Source organism: Bufo gargarizans, chromosome 1, assembly GCF_014858855.1.
Source record: "Bufo gargarizans isolate SCDJY-AF-19 chromosome 1, ASM1485885v1, whole genome shotgun sequence".
Taxonomy (NCBI): domain Eukaryota; kingdom Metazoa; phylum Chordata; class Amphibia; order Anura; family Bufonidae; genus Bufo; species Bufo gargarizans.
The window spans coordinates 3,486,878-3,505,049 of NC_058080.1; the positions used below are offsets into that span (position 1 = coordinate 3,486,878).

General features: G+C 40.8%; 1 protein-coding gene across 5 annotated transcripts in view; it reads right to left on the minus strand.

Annotated features, from left to right (window-relative positions):
* The window catches only part of FAM184B (family with sequence similarity 184 member B), a 132,206-nt gene that overhangs the window by 94,054 nt on the left and 19,980 nt on the right, over nucleotides 1-18,172 (minus strand). Inside the window, exon 2 of one of the 5 annotated variants that reach the window (XM_044294167.1) lies at nucleotides 7,465-7,609. The exons of the other annotated variants lie outside the window; for them this stretch is intronic. The gene's annotated coding sequence lies outside the window, so the exon portion shown is untranslated. The remainder of the gene's footprint in view (nucleotides 1-7,464; nucleotides 7,610-18,172) is intronic. 5 annotated transcript variants of the gene reach the window in all.

The following is an 18,172-nucleotide window of genomic DNA, read 5'->3' on the forward strand; positions in this document are numbered from 1 at the left end:
CAATAACACAGTGCCAGGCGGAGGCTTCCGCCCAGCAGTGTGTTTGGTAATGTCACCAGCTCTGATGGGCTCTGATGAACTCCAGAAAATGTCTTTGCCCGATGCTCAAGTCAGGGGGGCTGCCTGGGTGAAAATGGGGATATGTCTGGGTTCAGCTCTGAAGCAGGACAACCCCTTTAAAGGATCACTGCATTACATTCATTGTATTAGAGCAGTGTTTCTCAATTCCGGTCCTCAGGACCCACCTACTGGTCATGATTTGAGAGTATCCCACAGAAAGAATACCTGTGATAAGTCCTGATGCAAGGACACTAAACTGCTCAATACTAAGGAAATCCTGAACACATGACTGGTAGGTGGGTCCTGAGGACTGGTGTTGAGAAACACTGTATTAGAGGATCCCTGTGTTTACAAAGTCAGCAGCTAAGATCTCTTTAAAGAGCATTCCCGCTATCCAAAGCCATTATTGTCACGTAGTGATGTGGGAGGGAACACCACACTGACAAAAGGAGGGAAGGAAATAGGAACTAGGCCTCAAAGCTAGGTAAAGGGAAATGGACACCACCTATGGAAACCCTCATCCTAGCCCTGACTCCTATCCGTATGAACGGACCTTGAGGGTAGGAATGTTCATACACTGGAACCTAAGACCCTGGAAACCCTGAATTGCCATGGAGTACTGTCTGGGCTTGAGAGGCCTGTTCCTTCCAATATGAAAGAACCAGCGTCTCCCTGAGGCCTAGTAACAAAAGACAGAGGGAAAACAACAAAATATGAAAGGGAAGTAACACTTAACTTCTGCAGTAAATGGACGAGCAGGAACTCAGAAGAGGACAACACACCAGCACTTCCAATACCAAACTGAAGCTATCAATCGCATAGCATGATGGGTGAAGCCAGACTAAATAGAGGAGTTGTAATGACCACTAAGCTACACCTGAGACAAGAGGTGTGGTAATTGCCAACAACAACACTGAAAATAAGTGAAACTAAAAGAGGCTGTCAGATCACATCACGTGCAGCCAGTCTTTTAGATCTTCTGACACCTGTCACGTTAGAGACCGTGACAATTATACTCCAGTCCTCAATCACTTCAATCCAACACATTTTTAGGGCGGAGCTGTTCTAAGGTGTGGTTGCCAAGCATGTGCCCTGCTGTTCTAGACAACTCTGTGGGCAGCACCAATCCAATGGACAGATGATAACTGTTAAAGGGGTTGTCTATAAGGAAGCCATAAGATGGAGGACCCCCATGTTTTGTCCATATGTAATAATACTGCATATGAACAGTGTTTTTGCCATGAGACAAGTCCTTTTTAATGGCTGTTACACCCCTTTATGCCAGCTATAGACATTTTACAAAAATTAATAGTGGCCAAGTTGCCAAAAAGTGCTATTGAAATTCTCTGTGGCTGCACTAATTTGTGGAAAGCTTCAATTGCACTGTGCTGACATTACATTCTGTCTTCTAAATATATTGAAATCCCTGGCACATAACGTTTGTGTGTACATTCTGGGTATAAAGTTAGAACATGTATTTATTTCACAGGAGACGGCTTGTCTGGTCTTTTATTTGTAGTCTGTTTAATCATGTGAATCCTTCCAGCTAATAGCTGCCTAGCAGATTTCACCATGCATACAGTGTATACAATATATACAACCTGTAACTGAAACAATGGGGGCATGCATTAGTCCTGCATTAGTGCAAAACTGCCCCATTTCAAATAACTGATCAGTTCATTTTTCATATAAAATGTGGGCATCTATCTAAAGTGTAAAAATTGCCATATAGAGTACAGTAAACCAAACTAAAGCTAAGGACACCTTTGGGGTCAATATTTTTTTATTTTTGCCTTCTATTAATTTTGGGTAAAATAATTTCTTAAAATGTCCTTAAAAAAAATATTCAACAGTTTTTCCAGCTTTCACTTTCAGTGTATCTGCAGACTGTTGCTTTCAGCGTTATTGTCAATCCGTCAGAGAGCTGCTCTGATGGCTCAATCTTTATCCTTTATCTGTAGTTTCCTAACAGGTCATAAATACTCATTATAGCTAAATTCTTTGCTGTTTGATAAGTTTGGTTATGATGAGTGATTAAAGATGTTGCCCTACCATATCTATTGATGACCTATCGTCAGGGTAGGTCGTCAATATCTGATTGGCAGGGGTCTGACATCAGGCTCCCCCACAGATCAGCTGTTTGAAGAAGGGGCAGCGCTCCTTGCAAAAGCTGATTCATCTTCGTTACACTATGTATTGTCTCCTGAGGAGCGGCAGCGTAGTATAATTACACGTACTCGCTCCATTCACTTGTCATTACACTGCACCGCCGAATCTTCCACTGTAATGAACAGGAAGCAGCGCTCACATGGAACGCCATTTCATTTTTCAAACAGCTGATCAGCAGGGGTGCCGGGTGTTGGACCCCCACCGATCAGATATTGATTACCTATCCTGAAGATAAGTCATCAATATAAATATACGCGTACAGGCGTATAGTAGCTAGAATAGCACAAAGAAAGCTCGCCATAGGGTAGTATGTTCCTGTTTAGTCAGACTGGTTGATAGAACGAAAAAATAGAGGCTCACCTTAAAGGGTTGTGCTATCGATAGGCGCAACTCTACTGTAGGTTTGTAGAACTCGTGTGTCCACTTGTCGGTTTATGCTGCCGTAGTATCCAAAGCTTCTGGAGGAGATGCCCATTCTTCCGCAAAGGCAATGTAGTAGAGATATATCAGGATCACGATGTGGTGCAAAAAGTTTTTCTTTTTTGTCAATAAAACAATACGTTTCGGGGGTACTCAAGCCCCCTCCATCAGGTTAAAAAGACTCAATGCTTAGTGTTGCACATATTACACTTATTTATAGTCAGAAATAAGCATAAAAACCTGCCAAAAAGGAGCATCTGTGGACCTCCCAGGGGGAGGGGTGCTGCCACAAGTGCTCTCTGATTTGCATATACTGTACTTTATTTTGTCACAAAACTGTAGTCAGACCCGAAGGCATTGTTTAGGCTCGTACGTACAAATTGCAGTGAAAAACAAGCATTTATATCATCATAAAACTCACAGAACTAATTTTTTGGCAGCGGGTCACGTGATCGCATTAACTATGGCCACATGGTGCGTTTCCATGGTGCTCAGACGCTAGGCAGAGTACTGAGTGCAGCCGGCCTGTGTCTGCCGGGTGCCCGTGCCACATTAGCAGCGATCACGTGGTGCGCTAGTTACCGCACTATGTGTGGCCGGCCTGTATGTGCCGCATTATGTGACCCGCATACCACTCGACCGCCATGTAATGCGGTCACGTGATTGCAGATGGTGTGGGTTCATGCCTTGGATGCTTAGCAATTTAGGATACAGAGAGGACTCGCTGTGAGCGAACTATAAGGAATTGATGTTTGTGTTTTAAAGATATATTGCTTCTATTCAAATAAATGCTTCCATTTGAATAAATGCTATTAATGTCCCATATTAAAGGTCTAATGCCATTCAATTAGATGGGATGTCTGCACAGGGTGACCTTATTTGTTAGTATACATGTAATGGTTAAATAATAATATAAGAACAAGGATAAGGGTATATATAAACTTGGAAGACTCAAATATGGGCATAAACAACACAGAACTTTATCCACTCGCAGCCGCGTCTACCTCTCTTTCTTTTTTAGCCCTCCCCCCACTGATAAACCCCACTGCAATATATCCAATCATGGACGGCCCCAATACCATGACCATTACAAACTACTTCCAACCACTGGGACGGAAACCGGTAAAAAGAAAAAATACAGAAGAGGCAGTAGAGGTGGTCAAAACAAAAACAAAACAAACAGGATGGATTCTCATAAACCTCATAGTTCAGGTATCTTCAACCTATCCTCCCACTAACTTACTAGGAACGAAATTTCTCTTCTCAAAAAAGGCCTATCGTTCCGTTCAACATCTAAAATCAACGAGTTTGATCTTTTTTTTGGATCTAAATAAATTCATAAAAAGGTTAACTATAAAAAGACACTTCAAGATGGGATGTCTGCACAGGATGACCTTATTTGTTAGTATACATGTGATGATTAAATAATAATAATAAAAGAACAAGTATAAGGGTACATATTAAAAAGTATATTTATAGAGAGAGAGAGAGATTATTTTTTCTAACCACATCATCACCACAGGATAAAAGGGGGGGGGGGGGATATGTTGTGGCTTTTACCTTTGTTAATGTAGGTGTTGTTCTGTGTTTCATGTGTACTGGGGATAATCTGAATACTAGTGACGAAAAGCTATTTATTTTTAGCATGTCGGTGATGTTCTGTGTTTAAGATACAATGAGGTTAATCATAGGTATTAGTGAGAGATTGATAGTAGGAATTTATCAGAGATTAATTTTGAAGGCCTCATTTAGGCCAAATGGATTCAGTGTATTAAGTTTATATATCCAGTGCATTTCACGCCTTTTTATGCATTGTGGATTCTTGCATTGATGAATAGGTATTTGTTCTATGGGGGTGATTTTGAAACCGGAAAAAGATCCCTCATGGAAAGTGGTTAGATACGCTATGTTTCTGAAATAGTTTTTTTACATTAGACCTGTGTTTATTTAGTCTATTCCCCAGGGTTTGTATTGTGCGTCCCACATATTGTAGCCCGCATGGGCACTCTAGGATATAGATTGCAAGCGTAGAATTACAATCTAGGGCGCCCGGTATTTGGAAATATTCGCCATCTCTCTTATTCTTAAGGAGAGTTTCCTGGCAAATTGTATTGCAACATAGGCATCTAGTTTGGACGCATTTTTTGCTTCCAGCTTTCAAAGTGCGGGCCCTTCTGTACGTAAGGCTAGGTGCTCTTGGAATAATCAGTTTCAGAACTGGATCTTTTCTCAGGAGATACCAATTTTTGGTTAGGATAAATTTAATCCGATTGTGGTTTTGATTGTAGTTGGTAATAAAGTTCATATGATAAGTGGTTTCTTGTTTTTCTTGGCTAAAAATTTTGGTAGTAGGCATTCCGCTTGTGTCAGTTCTGATGCTCGTTTTTTCGCCCTGTTCACAATCTGATTGGGATATCCCTTTTCCATGAATCTTGCTGAAAGGATTTCGCTCTGGTGTTCAAAATCTTCTTCTAGAGTACAGTTTCGTATGATTCTTTGGAATTGATTGAATGGAATGTTATTCTTCCATTTTTTTAAATGGGTGCTTTTGAAGACAAGATAGCTATTGCTATTGACTTTTTTGAAGAAAGTTTGAGTCATTATTTCTTTGTCCTGTTTAAATATCTCAAGGTCTAGGTCAGGCATCCTCAAACTGCGGCCCTCCAGCTGTTGTAAAATTACAACTTCCACAATGCCTTGCTGTAGGCTGATACCTGTAGGCTGCTGGGAGTTGTAGTTTTGCAACAGCTGGAGGGCTGCAGTTTGAGGATGCCTGGTCTAGGTATTCAGTTCTGATGTTGTGGTGAGTCCCTGTAAAAGGACACTCCCCATTGATTGCTGTTCAAATGTGCAATGAATTGTTCCATACTTGTAATTTCCCCTTTCCAGCTAAAGGTGAGGTCGTCTATGTATCGTTTAAAGAAAATGATGTTGTCAGACCAGTAGTTGATTTGGTAGATGTGTGTCTCCTCGAAAGCACCTATAAACAGGTTGGCAAAACTTGGCGCGAATCGCGTGCCCATTGCAGTACCCCGTATCTGTTTGTATACCTGATCCTGGAAGTGGAACGCATTGTATGTTAGAATAAAATTGATGCCCTCAATGATAAACTTTTTTTGTTGTGGACTGGTCTTGACTTAAATAATCTGATACACATTTCACTCCTTATTCATGTGGAATGTTAGAGTAAAGAGATGATACATCCAGGGTAAACCAGTTGTACGAGTCATCCCATTTTATATTTTTTAGTTATTTTATCAAGGAGGTAGAATCTTTGATTTATGATTTTAGGTTCACTACATGTTTCTGTAGAAATAAATCTATGTAATGTGATAGATTACGAGTCAAAGAACATACTCCTGATATGATGGGCCTTCCTGGTGGATTTTCCAGATTATTATTGATCTTTGGAAGGTGGTAAAAGGTGGCCAGAGTAGAATCTGCAACCATTATATATTCCATTTCTTTTTGGTCCAGGAATTGATCCGCTGACTTCATCAGTAGCTGGAACTCCTCTAAGCCTTGTTTGGAGGGGTCATCTTTGAGAGAAATATAATAATCTGTATCTGGTAAAATTCTTAACGCCTCTTTTACATAATCTTCTTTATTTTGTATAACAATACCACCCCCCTTATTTGCGTTTCGGATGACTATGTTTTCTTGGAGATGTTTTAAAGCTGACTTTTCATAAGGTTTTAGGTTATGTTTTGTAGTAGGTTCAGTGTTTATTTTCTGTAATTCATCTGATACGATGGAGTACAATGTATCGATGAAGCTCCCTTTATGGTGTATGAGGTAAAAGTTGGAAGGTGGTTTAAGGCCATATTATGTGTATATTTCTCGGACTGTTCTATGATCTTGAAGTGTCTTTTTATAGTTAACTTTTTTATGAATTTATTTAGATCCAAAAAAGATCAAACTCATTGATTTTAGATGTTGGACAGAACAATAGGCCTTTTTTGAGAAAATACATTTCGTTCCTAGTAAGTTAGTGGGAGGATAGGTTGAAGATACCTGAACTATGAGGTTTATTCATCCTGTTTGTCTCTATTGTTTTCTTTTTGGTTTTGTTTCGACCACCTCTACTGCCTCTTCTGTATTTTTTCTTTTTACTGGTTTCCATCCCAGTGGTTGGAAGTATTTTGTAATGGTCATGATATTGGTGCCTTTCATGATTGGATATATTGCAGTAGGGTTTATCAGCAGGGGAAGGGCTAAAAAAAAAGAAAGAGAAGTAGACACGCCTGCGAGTGGATAAAGTTCTGTGTTGTTTATGCCCATATTTGAGTCTTCCAAGTTTATATATACCGTTATCCTTGTTCTTATATTATTATTTAACCATTACATGTATACTACCAAATAAGGTCACCCTGTGCAGATATCCCATCTAATTGAATGGCATTAGACCTTTAATATGGGACTGTAATAGCATTTATTCGAATGGAAGCATTTATATCTTTAAAACACAAACATCAATTCCTTTATAGTTCGCTCGCAGCGAGTCCTCTCTGCAACCAAGCCGTGAACCCACGCCATTTGCAATCACGTGACCGCATTACATGGCAGTCACGTGGTATGCAGGTCACATGGCGCGGAAACACGGCACATACACTTAGTGTGGTAACCAGCGTCTAAACACCATGGATATGCACCATGTTATCGCTGCTAATGAGAGGGCCCCCCAGAGCGGATAGCTTGGGGGACACATGGGGGCACGATCACTTTAATTTTATTGCTGGTTTTATTGTATTGGCTGGTGGTAGTTGTGTGGTGGGTCTCCCCTTCCCTTCACCCTTTTTTATATTTCAGGCTTACTTGGTATCAAATCTGGTTCCAGCTGGTTGGTGACATCTTCTGTCCAGTGACAGCTGTCAAAGGAGTCAGCTGTTTATTGGTCAGCTGTCCGGGTGCGGGAAGATTGACAGCGATGGATTGGCAGAAGTCTTGTTCGGCGGGAAACCTGCAGATTTAAAAGAAGAGAGATCGCCGTCTGTCAGTGGCAGTGTTCAGAAGACCAGGACCTGAGCAGAAGATCGAGGAGCTTCTACGCCAGCTCATCGTGAAGGCGGAATCTACCGGTGGGGAAGAGTGACTGAGGTGATGCCTTGCCCAGCCTGAAAACTCAGCGGCAGCAGCGGTGGAAGAAGGGGAGTGGCGCTTACCCGGCGATGAAGATCCGGAGGCGGTGCCGGAGAGGGATCGGCAGAAGAAGGCAGAGTTTGTCGCGCTGCCCAGCAAAAGAGCTAGACGGCAAAGCACGCATATTCTCCGCCTTCAGGGACTGGCAGCAGGAAGTCTCGTTCCAGGAGCAGTCAAGAGAGAGGCCGAACTTCATCAGCAAGCACCGGAAGTAGTACTCGGCGGCCAGCATGTGATACTTACCCAGTTATATAAGGCATCATGTAGCAGTGGCCAGGCGTGGTGAAACAGCAGCATCTTCGTGTGAACAAGAGAAAGCGGCACCAGCAGAGCAAGATATTCAATGGATTTACAGCTTACTTGCAGGAAGCAAGGAAGATCCTTCTACGTCAGCAGCAGCAAGTGTTCCTGTAGTCAGTGGCGGCTTTCCTGGAAAGATGAAGCTGACGTTTCCTCAGTCCTTGGTTCCTGGGCAGGAGGTTCCACCTAGTGGTGAGAATCTGAATGTACAGTCTTTGTCTGATTTACTGTCTAATAAGAATTTTGTTTCAGGTTTATGTTCTCTTTTTGAATTTTTGAATATTAATTCGCCATCTGGTGTGTGGATGAAAAAGACAGTGGCTATGGTTCAGTCGGTTAATGCTCCAAATCTGGATAGGGGTTTAGGAGTATCTAAGGCTTGTGCAAAAGAGACGTTGCCTTGCAAGGTTTCTCCTCTAGGCTTTCATTTACCCCTAAACATTACAGAGCGCATTTGGCGCCTGGAATATATCGATTTAATGTCATTATTGCCGTCTAGTAAGGATCATATAGTTAGCTCTGACAAAAAAAGATAAAAAATCGGAGGAATTTAGAAAACACAGTCAGCTGCGGTCCTTTACCAATTGGCTGCAGGCATTTTGTATATATGCAGTTTTAGGGTAGAAGTTTCCAGGTAAATGCTGTGGTCTTTTTCAGCATGTAGATATAATAATGGAAGCATATCGGAATTCTGGGGGAATGGCCTGGTTCAATTACAACGAGATGTTTAGACAAAAATTGGCCATTCACCGTTCTTTGAAATGGGGTTCCAAAGACATTGGATTATGGATTAACTTAATACCCCAGCAAAGATCTATTCCGCTGAAGGAAGCTCCCTCATCTCAAAATTTGAGGAAGGGAGTTTGCTTTGCGTTTAATAAAAATACATGTAAATGGTTAGCAAACTGTCGTTATAGACACGAATGTTCTTTTTGTGGAGGTACCCATCCTGTGTCAAAGTGCTTTAAACGTAGTGGGAATTTTCTGTCAACCAAGGAGCAGCTTTCCAAAAGCATTGACGCCAATGAAGTTGGAAAGAATGCTACCTTGGTTAAAAGTTTATCCAGATCAGGTGAAAGCTAGTTTACTTTTTCAGGGATTTTCAGAAGGGTTTTTTGTTCCAGAATTTAAAAAGAAAGGGTGTTTGTTAGTTCAAAATTTAAAATCGGTTTCTTTGTTTCCTAATATTGTGCGGGACAAAATTAATAAAGAAGTGGTTAACGATAGAGCTGCAGGTCCTTTTGAGTGTCCACCGTTCAAGAATTTTCATGTATCTCCGCTGGGTATTGTTCCTAAGAAGGAACCAGGTAAATACAGGTTAATTCATAATTTATCCTACCCAATGGACAATTCACTTAATAATGAAATTAGCAAAGAAGAAGCGTCAGTGGTAATATGCATCTTTTGATCAGGCAGTGGATTTGTTGAGACATTATGGTCAGGGTGCTTTATTGGCTAAGGCCGACATTAAAGCAGCATTCAGGCTCTTGCCTGTTAGGCCTTGTGGATTTAATTCTTTAGGTTTTGTCTTTGATTATAAATTTTATTTTGACAAATGTTTACCTATGGGTTTTGCTAAATCTTGCTCGTATTTTGAATCCTTTTCATCTATCCTTCATTGGGTTGTGCAGGTATCGGTTCCGGGAGGCGGAGTGTTGCACTATTTAGATGATTTCTTGTTTATAGGTTTTGTAGGTTCTAAGTTGTGTTCAGAATTGTTAGAGTGTTTTCTTAATATGTCTTCTGTTTTTGGTATCCCTATTGCGGTTGAAAAAACGATTTTTCCTCGTTCATCTTTGGAGTTTTTAGGTATAGTTATAAATAGTTATAAGATGGAATTTTGCTTATTAGAGACTAAGGTAGAATCACTAAGATTTAGTTTGGTGTCTTTATTAGCGAAGGACAAATCTACTTTGAAAGAATTGCAATCCTTACTAGGATCGCTAAATTTTGCATGCAGAATTATACCAATGGGTCGTGTATTCTGCAAGAGATTGTATTTTGCTACAAGGGGATTGAAGTCGGCTAGGGCACATATCAGGTTAACTAGACCTCTGAAAGGTGATATGGGTATGTGGTTCGAGTTCTTTTCTAAATTTAATGGTTGACAGGAAGAGTTTCAAGATTCGGATGCGCTTAAGTTGTATACTGACACAGCAGGCAGTTGTGGGTTTGGTGCGTTTTAGAATAATAAGTGGTGTGTGGAGAATTGGCCGTCGTTTTGGGTTGAAAGAAGAATTACGGTTAATATTGTGTTGTTAGAGTTGTTTCCTGTTCTGGTTGCTATGGTGGTTTGGGGTTCCTTTTTTAGGAATAAAAGGATCCTTCTGTTTTCAGATAGAAAAGGGGTGGTATTTGCTATAAATACGTTGTCATCAAAGTGTGAGATGTTGTTTGTAATTTAATATCTGGTTAAAGGCAAAATACATTGAGGGTAAATCGAATGATATAGCTGATTCTCTATTTCGATTTCAGTGGAGGAGGTTTCGGGAATTAGCCCCTGCAGCAGATTAAGTCGGCAGGTCTTGTTCTCCACATTTATGGGACCTGCTGCTGGATTAATTATGCATAGCATATGTAACTCTTTGGCTCCTAGAACATGGGCTGCATATGCATCTGCATGGGATAATTGCACATATGGGGCAACGCGGACTATTTTTTCCTAAATCAAAGGTGTGGTCTGTTATTTATTAAATAGGTATAGTACTTTTGTGATCTGTGTCCTCCATGCAAACACGTGGCACGGAACCCAGCAGACACAGGCCGGCTGCACTCAGTAGTCTGCCTAGCGTCTGAGCACAATGAAAATGCAACATGTGGCCGCAGTTAATGCGATCACGTGACCTGTTCCCAATAAATTAGTTCTGTGAGTTTTATGATGATATAAATGCTTGTTTTTGACCGCAATTTGGCGGAATAATGGCTCGATACGAGCCTAAATAATGGCCTTGGGTCTGACTACAGTTTTGTGCCAAAATAAAGTATATGTAAATCAGAGAGCACTTGTGGCAGCACCCCTCCCCCTGGGCTGTCCACAGATGCTCCTTTTTGGCAGGTTTTTATGCTGATCTCTGACTATAAATACATGTAATATGTGCAACACTAAGCATTGAGTCTTTTTAACCTGATGGAGGGGGCTTGAGTACCCACGAAACATATTATTTTATTGACAAAAAAGAAAAACTCAATAAAGAAGAAGAACTTTAGTATTATTCTTGTGAGTGTCCAGGCCAGTGTTTTTTCCCCACATCATGATCTTAAAATACAGTCCTGATCAAAAGTTTAAGACCACTTGAAAAATGGCAAAAAATCATATTTAGCATGGCTAGATTTTAACAAGGTTTCAAGTAGAGCTTCAACATGCAACAAGAAGAAATGGGAGTGAGACAAAACATTTTTTGAGCATTCAATTTAATGAAAACAACAAATAAATTGAAACAGGCTGTTTTTCAGCTGATGAAAAGTATAGGACCACATGCCTTTAAAAGGCCAAATCTGTGCAAAGATGTGGATTCATTGTCATTTTCTATCAGGTAGTCACACGTTGTGATGGCAAAGGCAAAAAAACTCTCCCTTTTTGAACGTGGTCAGGTTGTTGAACTGCATAAGCAGGGTCTCTCACAGAGCGCCATCGCTGCTGAGGTGGGACGCAGTAAGACAGTCATTTGGAATTTCTTAAATTCTTAAATGATCCTGAGGGTTATGGAACAAAAAAGCCAAGTGGAAGACCCAAAAAAATTTCATTGACACTGAGCCAGAGGATCCAATTGGCTGTCCGTCAAGACACTGGACGATCCTCGACCCAAATTAAGGCCCTTACTGGTGCTGACTGCAGCCCCATAACCATCAGATGGCATCTGAGACTGAAGGGCTTCAAAAAGAAAAAAACTCTTCAAAGACCTCGTCTCCTTGAACGCCACAGAGCTGCTTGTTTGGACTTTGCAAGAGAGCACCAAACATGGGACATTCAAAGGTGGAAGAAAGTTTTATTCTCTGATGAGAAAATTTTTTACCTTGATGGTCCTGATGGTTTCCAACGTTACTGGCATGACAAGCAGATCCCACCTGAGATGTTTTCTACGTGCCACAGTGGAGAGGGTGCCATAATGGTCTGGGGTGCTTTTTCCTTCAGTGGAACAATGGAGCTTCAGGAAGTGCAGGGGCATCAAACGGCCACTGGCTATGTCCAGATGTTGCAGAGAGCATTCCTCATGACTGAGGGCCCTCGTCCGTGTGGTAACGACTAAGTTTTTCAACAGGACAACGCTATAGTACACAATGCCCGCAGGACAAGGGACTTCTTCCAGGAGAATAACATCACTCTTTTGGCCCATCCTGCGTGTTCCCCTGATCTAAATCAAATTGAGAACCTTTAGGGATGGATGGCAAGGAAAGTTTACAAAAATGGACAACAGTTCCAGACAGTAGATGGCCTTCGTGCGGCCGTCTTCACCACTTGGAGAAATGTTCCCACTCACCTCATGGAAACGCTTGCATCAAGCATGCCGAAACAAATTTTTGAAGTGATAAACAATAACGGCAGAGCTACTCATTACTGAGTTCATGTTTGGAAGTTTGATTTCTGTTTTGGGGTGGTTTAGTTTTTTTGGGGGAGGTGTGGTCCTAAACTTTTGATCAGCTGAAAAACAGCCTGTTTCAGTTTATTCGTTGTTTTCATTAAATTAAATTAAATGCTCAAAAAATGTTTTGTCTCCCTCCCATTTCTTCTTGTTGCATGTTGAAGCTCTACTTGGAACCTTGTTAAGATTCAGCCATGCTAAATAGAATTTTTTGCCATTTTTCAAGTGGTCTTAAACTTTTGATCAGGACTGTATCTGTATCAATATATGAATGGCAGAACAAGCCCTGTAAGAGCTGTCATGAGTTTAGAGATAAGGGCTACAGATCCAGCCATCAGATCTGCTCTCTGATGGATTCACTGTGAAGCAGAAAGCAATAGTCTGCAAATCCACTGGGAGTAAAAGCTGTAGAGGAAAAACTATGGTCATTTTTTTTATAAAGATCAAAAGAGAAAACAATTTCTATCCCAAAATGAGGAAAGTGCCATGATAAAAAAAATTGCCCCCAAAAGGTACACTTAAAGAGGACCTTTCACCTAAAAAAAAAATGTAAACTAAGACCATAGCTTTACTTACATGCCCCCATGAAGTGTTGATCGTTTTTTCTTTTTTCAAACTGTGCCCCCGTTTGTCCGCTATGCCCCCCCCGGAATAATTCCCGCCGTCTATGCTAATGAGCCAGCCTCAAATGGGCTGGCTTTAAAAGTTCTCCTCGGCGTGCCTTCTCTCTTCTCCCTGGCACGGAGCGCATCCAATCAGCGCGCTCTGCTCTTAGCCAGGGAGAAGACGCTCCAGTTCTCGCGAGACTTCAGAGAACTGGAGCGATTTCGTCTATCCGGCTAAGAGCGGAGCGCGCTGATTGGATACGCTCCGTGCCAGGGAGAAGAGAGAAGGCACGCCGAGGAGAACTTTTAAAGCCAGCCCATTTGAGGCTGGCTCATTAGCATAGACGGCGGGAATTATTCCGGGGGGGCATAGCGGACAAACGGGGGCACAGTTTGAAAAAAGAAAAAACGATCAACACTTCATGGGGGCATGTAAGTAAAGCTATGGTCTTAGTTTACATTTTTTTTTTAGGTGAAAGGTCCTCTTTAATCTTTGCGGTGATGGCCAAGTGTTTGGTAATTGTATTTCCTTTGCTTACGGAGATACTGCTATTTTTTTTTGAAAAGTGACAACAGGTACTACCACAATATTGATCATTGTGAAGTGAATTGATAATGGGTTACCCATCTGTTTCTGATATGATAATTCATAAGTGATAAACAATATGTCAGAACTTCATGTAGTCACTTTTGCAGATATGGCTGCCAAAACAGAACAGAAAAATGTTGTATCTATGTAACTTACCCATAGCAGCCACATGTTGGTAATCACTCTAACTTCTGATTTACTACACCAATACCATTTTTACATTTTTAGTAAAAATACTTTTTAATAAAGACTCAAAAACATTGTGAATAATAATGAGTATCCATTATTATAACATCAATCACTTTCTTGGATCAAATATAGCAAGTATATGACTCCCTCTAATTTACAAGTGATGAATTCTCTGATTGTGAAAACATCTTCTGTGGTGCTACTACTAAATTGTTTAGACTGGGTGACTTGGCTGCAGGCTACACACATACCGCATCTAAAGGTGCCAAGTCTAGAGGTTGTCATCCTAACCAGGACTCTTTCTTAGGTATGGGGATGAAGTGACTCCCAATTAAAAGGTCTTTCAAGTTAGGGCTCCTTCTGAATGTTATCATGGGTCTTTCACCCACTTTTCCTTAGGTGGCAGTCCGTATAGGATACCCCAGTGTTTTTCTAGTACTTGTCAGACTTTCTGATGTGCAGTATCAAATGTGCCAATAATTCTTACAGGGTCTCCCTTCTTTATCTTCTCTTTTTTGCTGGGGTCTTCTTTAGGTTTCTGTCGCTATAATAAACACATCCCTTAGTACCCTGTCTGGGTATCCTCTATCCCAAAACTGAATGTAAAGGTCTTTTGCCTGGTTACTATAAGTTTTTAAAATCTGAGCAATTTGACCTAATTCTCAGATATTGCCCTTTGGGGATGCCCTTTTTCAGTCTGTATGGGTGGGCGCTCTTCCATTTGAGCAAACTATTTGTGGCCGTCCCCTTCCTGAACATTTCCGTTGTAGCACATCAGGCCATTCTCACCCGTTTGTAGTAGCACATCAAGAAATGCTATTTTTTGTTTATGTATCTCAGAGATAAATCTCACACCCAGTTCATTCCCATTGATCTCCTGTATAAACTCATGGAGCTCATCCTCTTGGCCTGCCCCACACTAGGAATATATAATTAATGTTACTGAGCCAGAGGTGTATTTTATCCCACCATCCGCTCATCCTTTCTGAGAATATAAATGAAGTTTCCCACCAGCCCAGGAATAGATTTCCGTAAATTGGTGTGCATGGACTTCCCATGATCACACCCCTGAGCTGGTGGAAATATTGGTTGTCAAAAATAGCAGCTGCAAGATGAAATAGGAAAAGATGGGAAATAGCAGCTGCAAGATTAAATCATTATGAGCCTTAAGTCGTATGCCCATAGAAAGTATGCAACTGCTTGGAGTCCCAGGTTATGATCTATAGATGTATATGGTGATTCTACATCTATGGATGCTAGAAACATTTGATCATTCAATTAAATACCCTCAATGCGGGATAGCAGGTCTGAGGTATCTTTTGTGTCTGAGGGAAGTGGCGAAACAAAAGATCTGAGTACTGAATCAATGTAAATTCCTATATTTTAGATTAAACTTCCTACACCTGATACAATCGGCTTACCTGTCATAGGATTGAAACCTTCATGTATCTTCAGTAATGTATAAAACGTAGCCCTGGTGGGGAATTCCAGTACCATAAAGTCAGCCTCAGTCTTACTAATCACTCCATTTTTGAGACCTCCGTCAACAATCTCTCTTACTTCTTCCATTAAAATGCTAGCTGGATTATCCATGGATTGTACACAGGATATGCTATAATTGTCTGACAAGTGTGGATCCCACCTCTGGGACTTGCTCTCACCTGAAGAATGTTCAGAAACGGAGAGATGGTCTTGAGTATGCATGAATCGGCTATTTTTGGAAGTCTTATTGACATAATTGGAGAGATGCTCATGCATTGCCACCTCTCCACTCCCAGTGGGGTGCAACGGGACCCCATTCTGGACATACAGTAGCAGTGGATCCCAAAGGTGGAAGTCGCATCTACTGGACATTTATGGTATATGCTATGGACATGCCATTAATATCCTAGATGATACAACCCCTTTAAGATGTCCCGATAACACAAAATGCTTTTTGAATTGCCAGATTAATTGACTTTTGCTGTAAAAATCCTGTATACTAAATAATGGTTAAAATTGAATCTACACTTTCACATACTGGGCCATGTCAGCATTATTCATTGAAGCAGGGACTTTCTTGAGTATTTGCCTTAGACATGTCATAACTTAGTAGCTAGTTATTGTTTGCAGGATAATCTTCCAGTAAGTTTCCAACTGAGTTATGTGTGTTTTTTGGCTGCCTGAATGCTGCTAACAGCTGCTCTCCTAATACACCATAGAGATTTTAAATAGAATTTGGCTCATGATGTTGAACCTTGCAAGTTTAGACATTGAGGAAGGAGATTTTCATGCCTAAGGGAAGTTCTACTATGAAATGTACTACTTATGTACTTTGGATGTAACAACATGAAGTGCAGCCATGTTAACTAACTTTCTAGAGACCAACAGTCATTATATTGTCAGGCCCACTATAAACCAGTGGAGAACCTCCAACAAGCACTCTGGAATACCCAGCCCCATGTATTACATAGCCAGCCATTAATTTCAATGTTTGCATGTAACACCATATTTCTTCTGCAATGGACACATCAGAGAAGATGTAAAGCGGGCCACACCTTCCACTAGCAAAATCAGATGCTCACCTAGGGTCTCAGGAACAAGAGTGATAATATAAATGTCACAGCAACATATACTAAATGGATCACCCCTCATGTGATAACTCATGTAAATAAATAAGGAAAATGATAAAATATGGAGGGTTAGGAACCTATTTTCTGTCTTTCTAAGACTAAAATAAGGACCTTTTACATGGCGCGATAAATGGGAAAGAATGTTTGTAGGAACATTTGTTCAGCGAGTCATCGACCTGAAGAAACCTACCACTAATTAGACAAGCGACCAAAAGTTTGTTTGGTGATGGGATGTTTAATGTTCTTTCTCATAAAAACAATCACTCTAACGCCAATTAAAAGGTGATTCTATGGTTATCACTAGAGAGGAGCAAAGTTGTGGAATTTGGTAAAATTTTTCATAAAGAAATTTGATTTGAGACAAATTACTTTGTCACAAAGCACATTCCTCTGTATGTAGCGGGCACAATGACGAGGAATGGAGATTACACCACCACCCCCCCTATCATTGAACCCCTCAGATGCCACATTCATCGCTGATCACAGCATCTGTGGCTATAATTTTGGCCTTTCAGGGGTTAATCAGGGTTAAAAAATAAATAAATACTCAACTTAGCCATTTGCTCACGTAGAGACCATCATGGCCATCTTGCAAAATCTCGTGCAGTGACGTGATGACGTCATTACGCTGGCTGGGCGTGGTGACATCATATGTCACCCAGCGTGAGATTCATCACAGTTTCTGCGATCAAAATGGCCGCAACGGCCTCTTCACGTGCAAATGGATGAGGTGATTATGTATTATTTTTTAGCATCATTTCAGGAAAAATAGATTAGTTACCACAAAGTGCGAGGAAATTTGGCTTTGCAGCAAATCAAATTTTTCTTGAAATTCGGATCAATGTCAATTCATTTGGCCTCGATTTGCTGAACACTAGTTATCACTAGGGTTGAGCGAACTAGTGTTTTCAAGTACGGTGCACAAGGTTTGGATTATCTAAGAATTCCGTTATGGATTCTGCTATCACGGTCCATAAGTGAGTTATCACATGAGGGGCGATCCATTCAGTATATGTTGCTGTGACATTTATATTATCACTCTTGTTCCTGAGACCCTAGGTGAGCATCTGATTTTGCTAGTGGAAGGTGTGGCCCGCTTTACATCTTCTCTGAGGTGTCCATTGCAGAAGAAATATGGTGTTACATGCAAACATTGAAATTAATGGCTGGCTATGTAATACATGGGGCTGGGTATTCCAGAGTGCTTGTTGGAGGTTCTCCACTGGTTTATAGTGGGCCTGACAATATAATGACTGTTGGTCTCTAGGAAGTTAGTTAACATGGCTGCACTTCATGTTGTTACATCCAAAGTACATAAGTAGTACATAAGTTTTATGGTCCATGGTAGCGGAATCCATAACGGAATTCTTAGATAACCTGAACCTTGTACGCCGAATTTTAAAACAGAAGTTCACTCATCCCTAGTTATCACCTTCCATCTTTGGTATTTCGGAAAGGTCAGCTTTTTATTATTACCTAGTTAACACAGACTTCCTTGTACTGTCCATT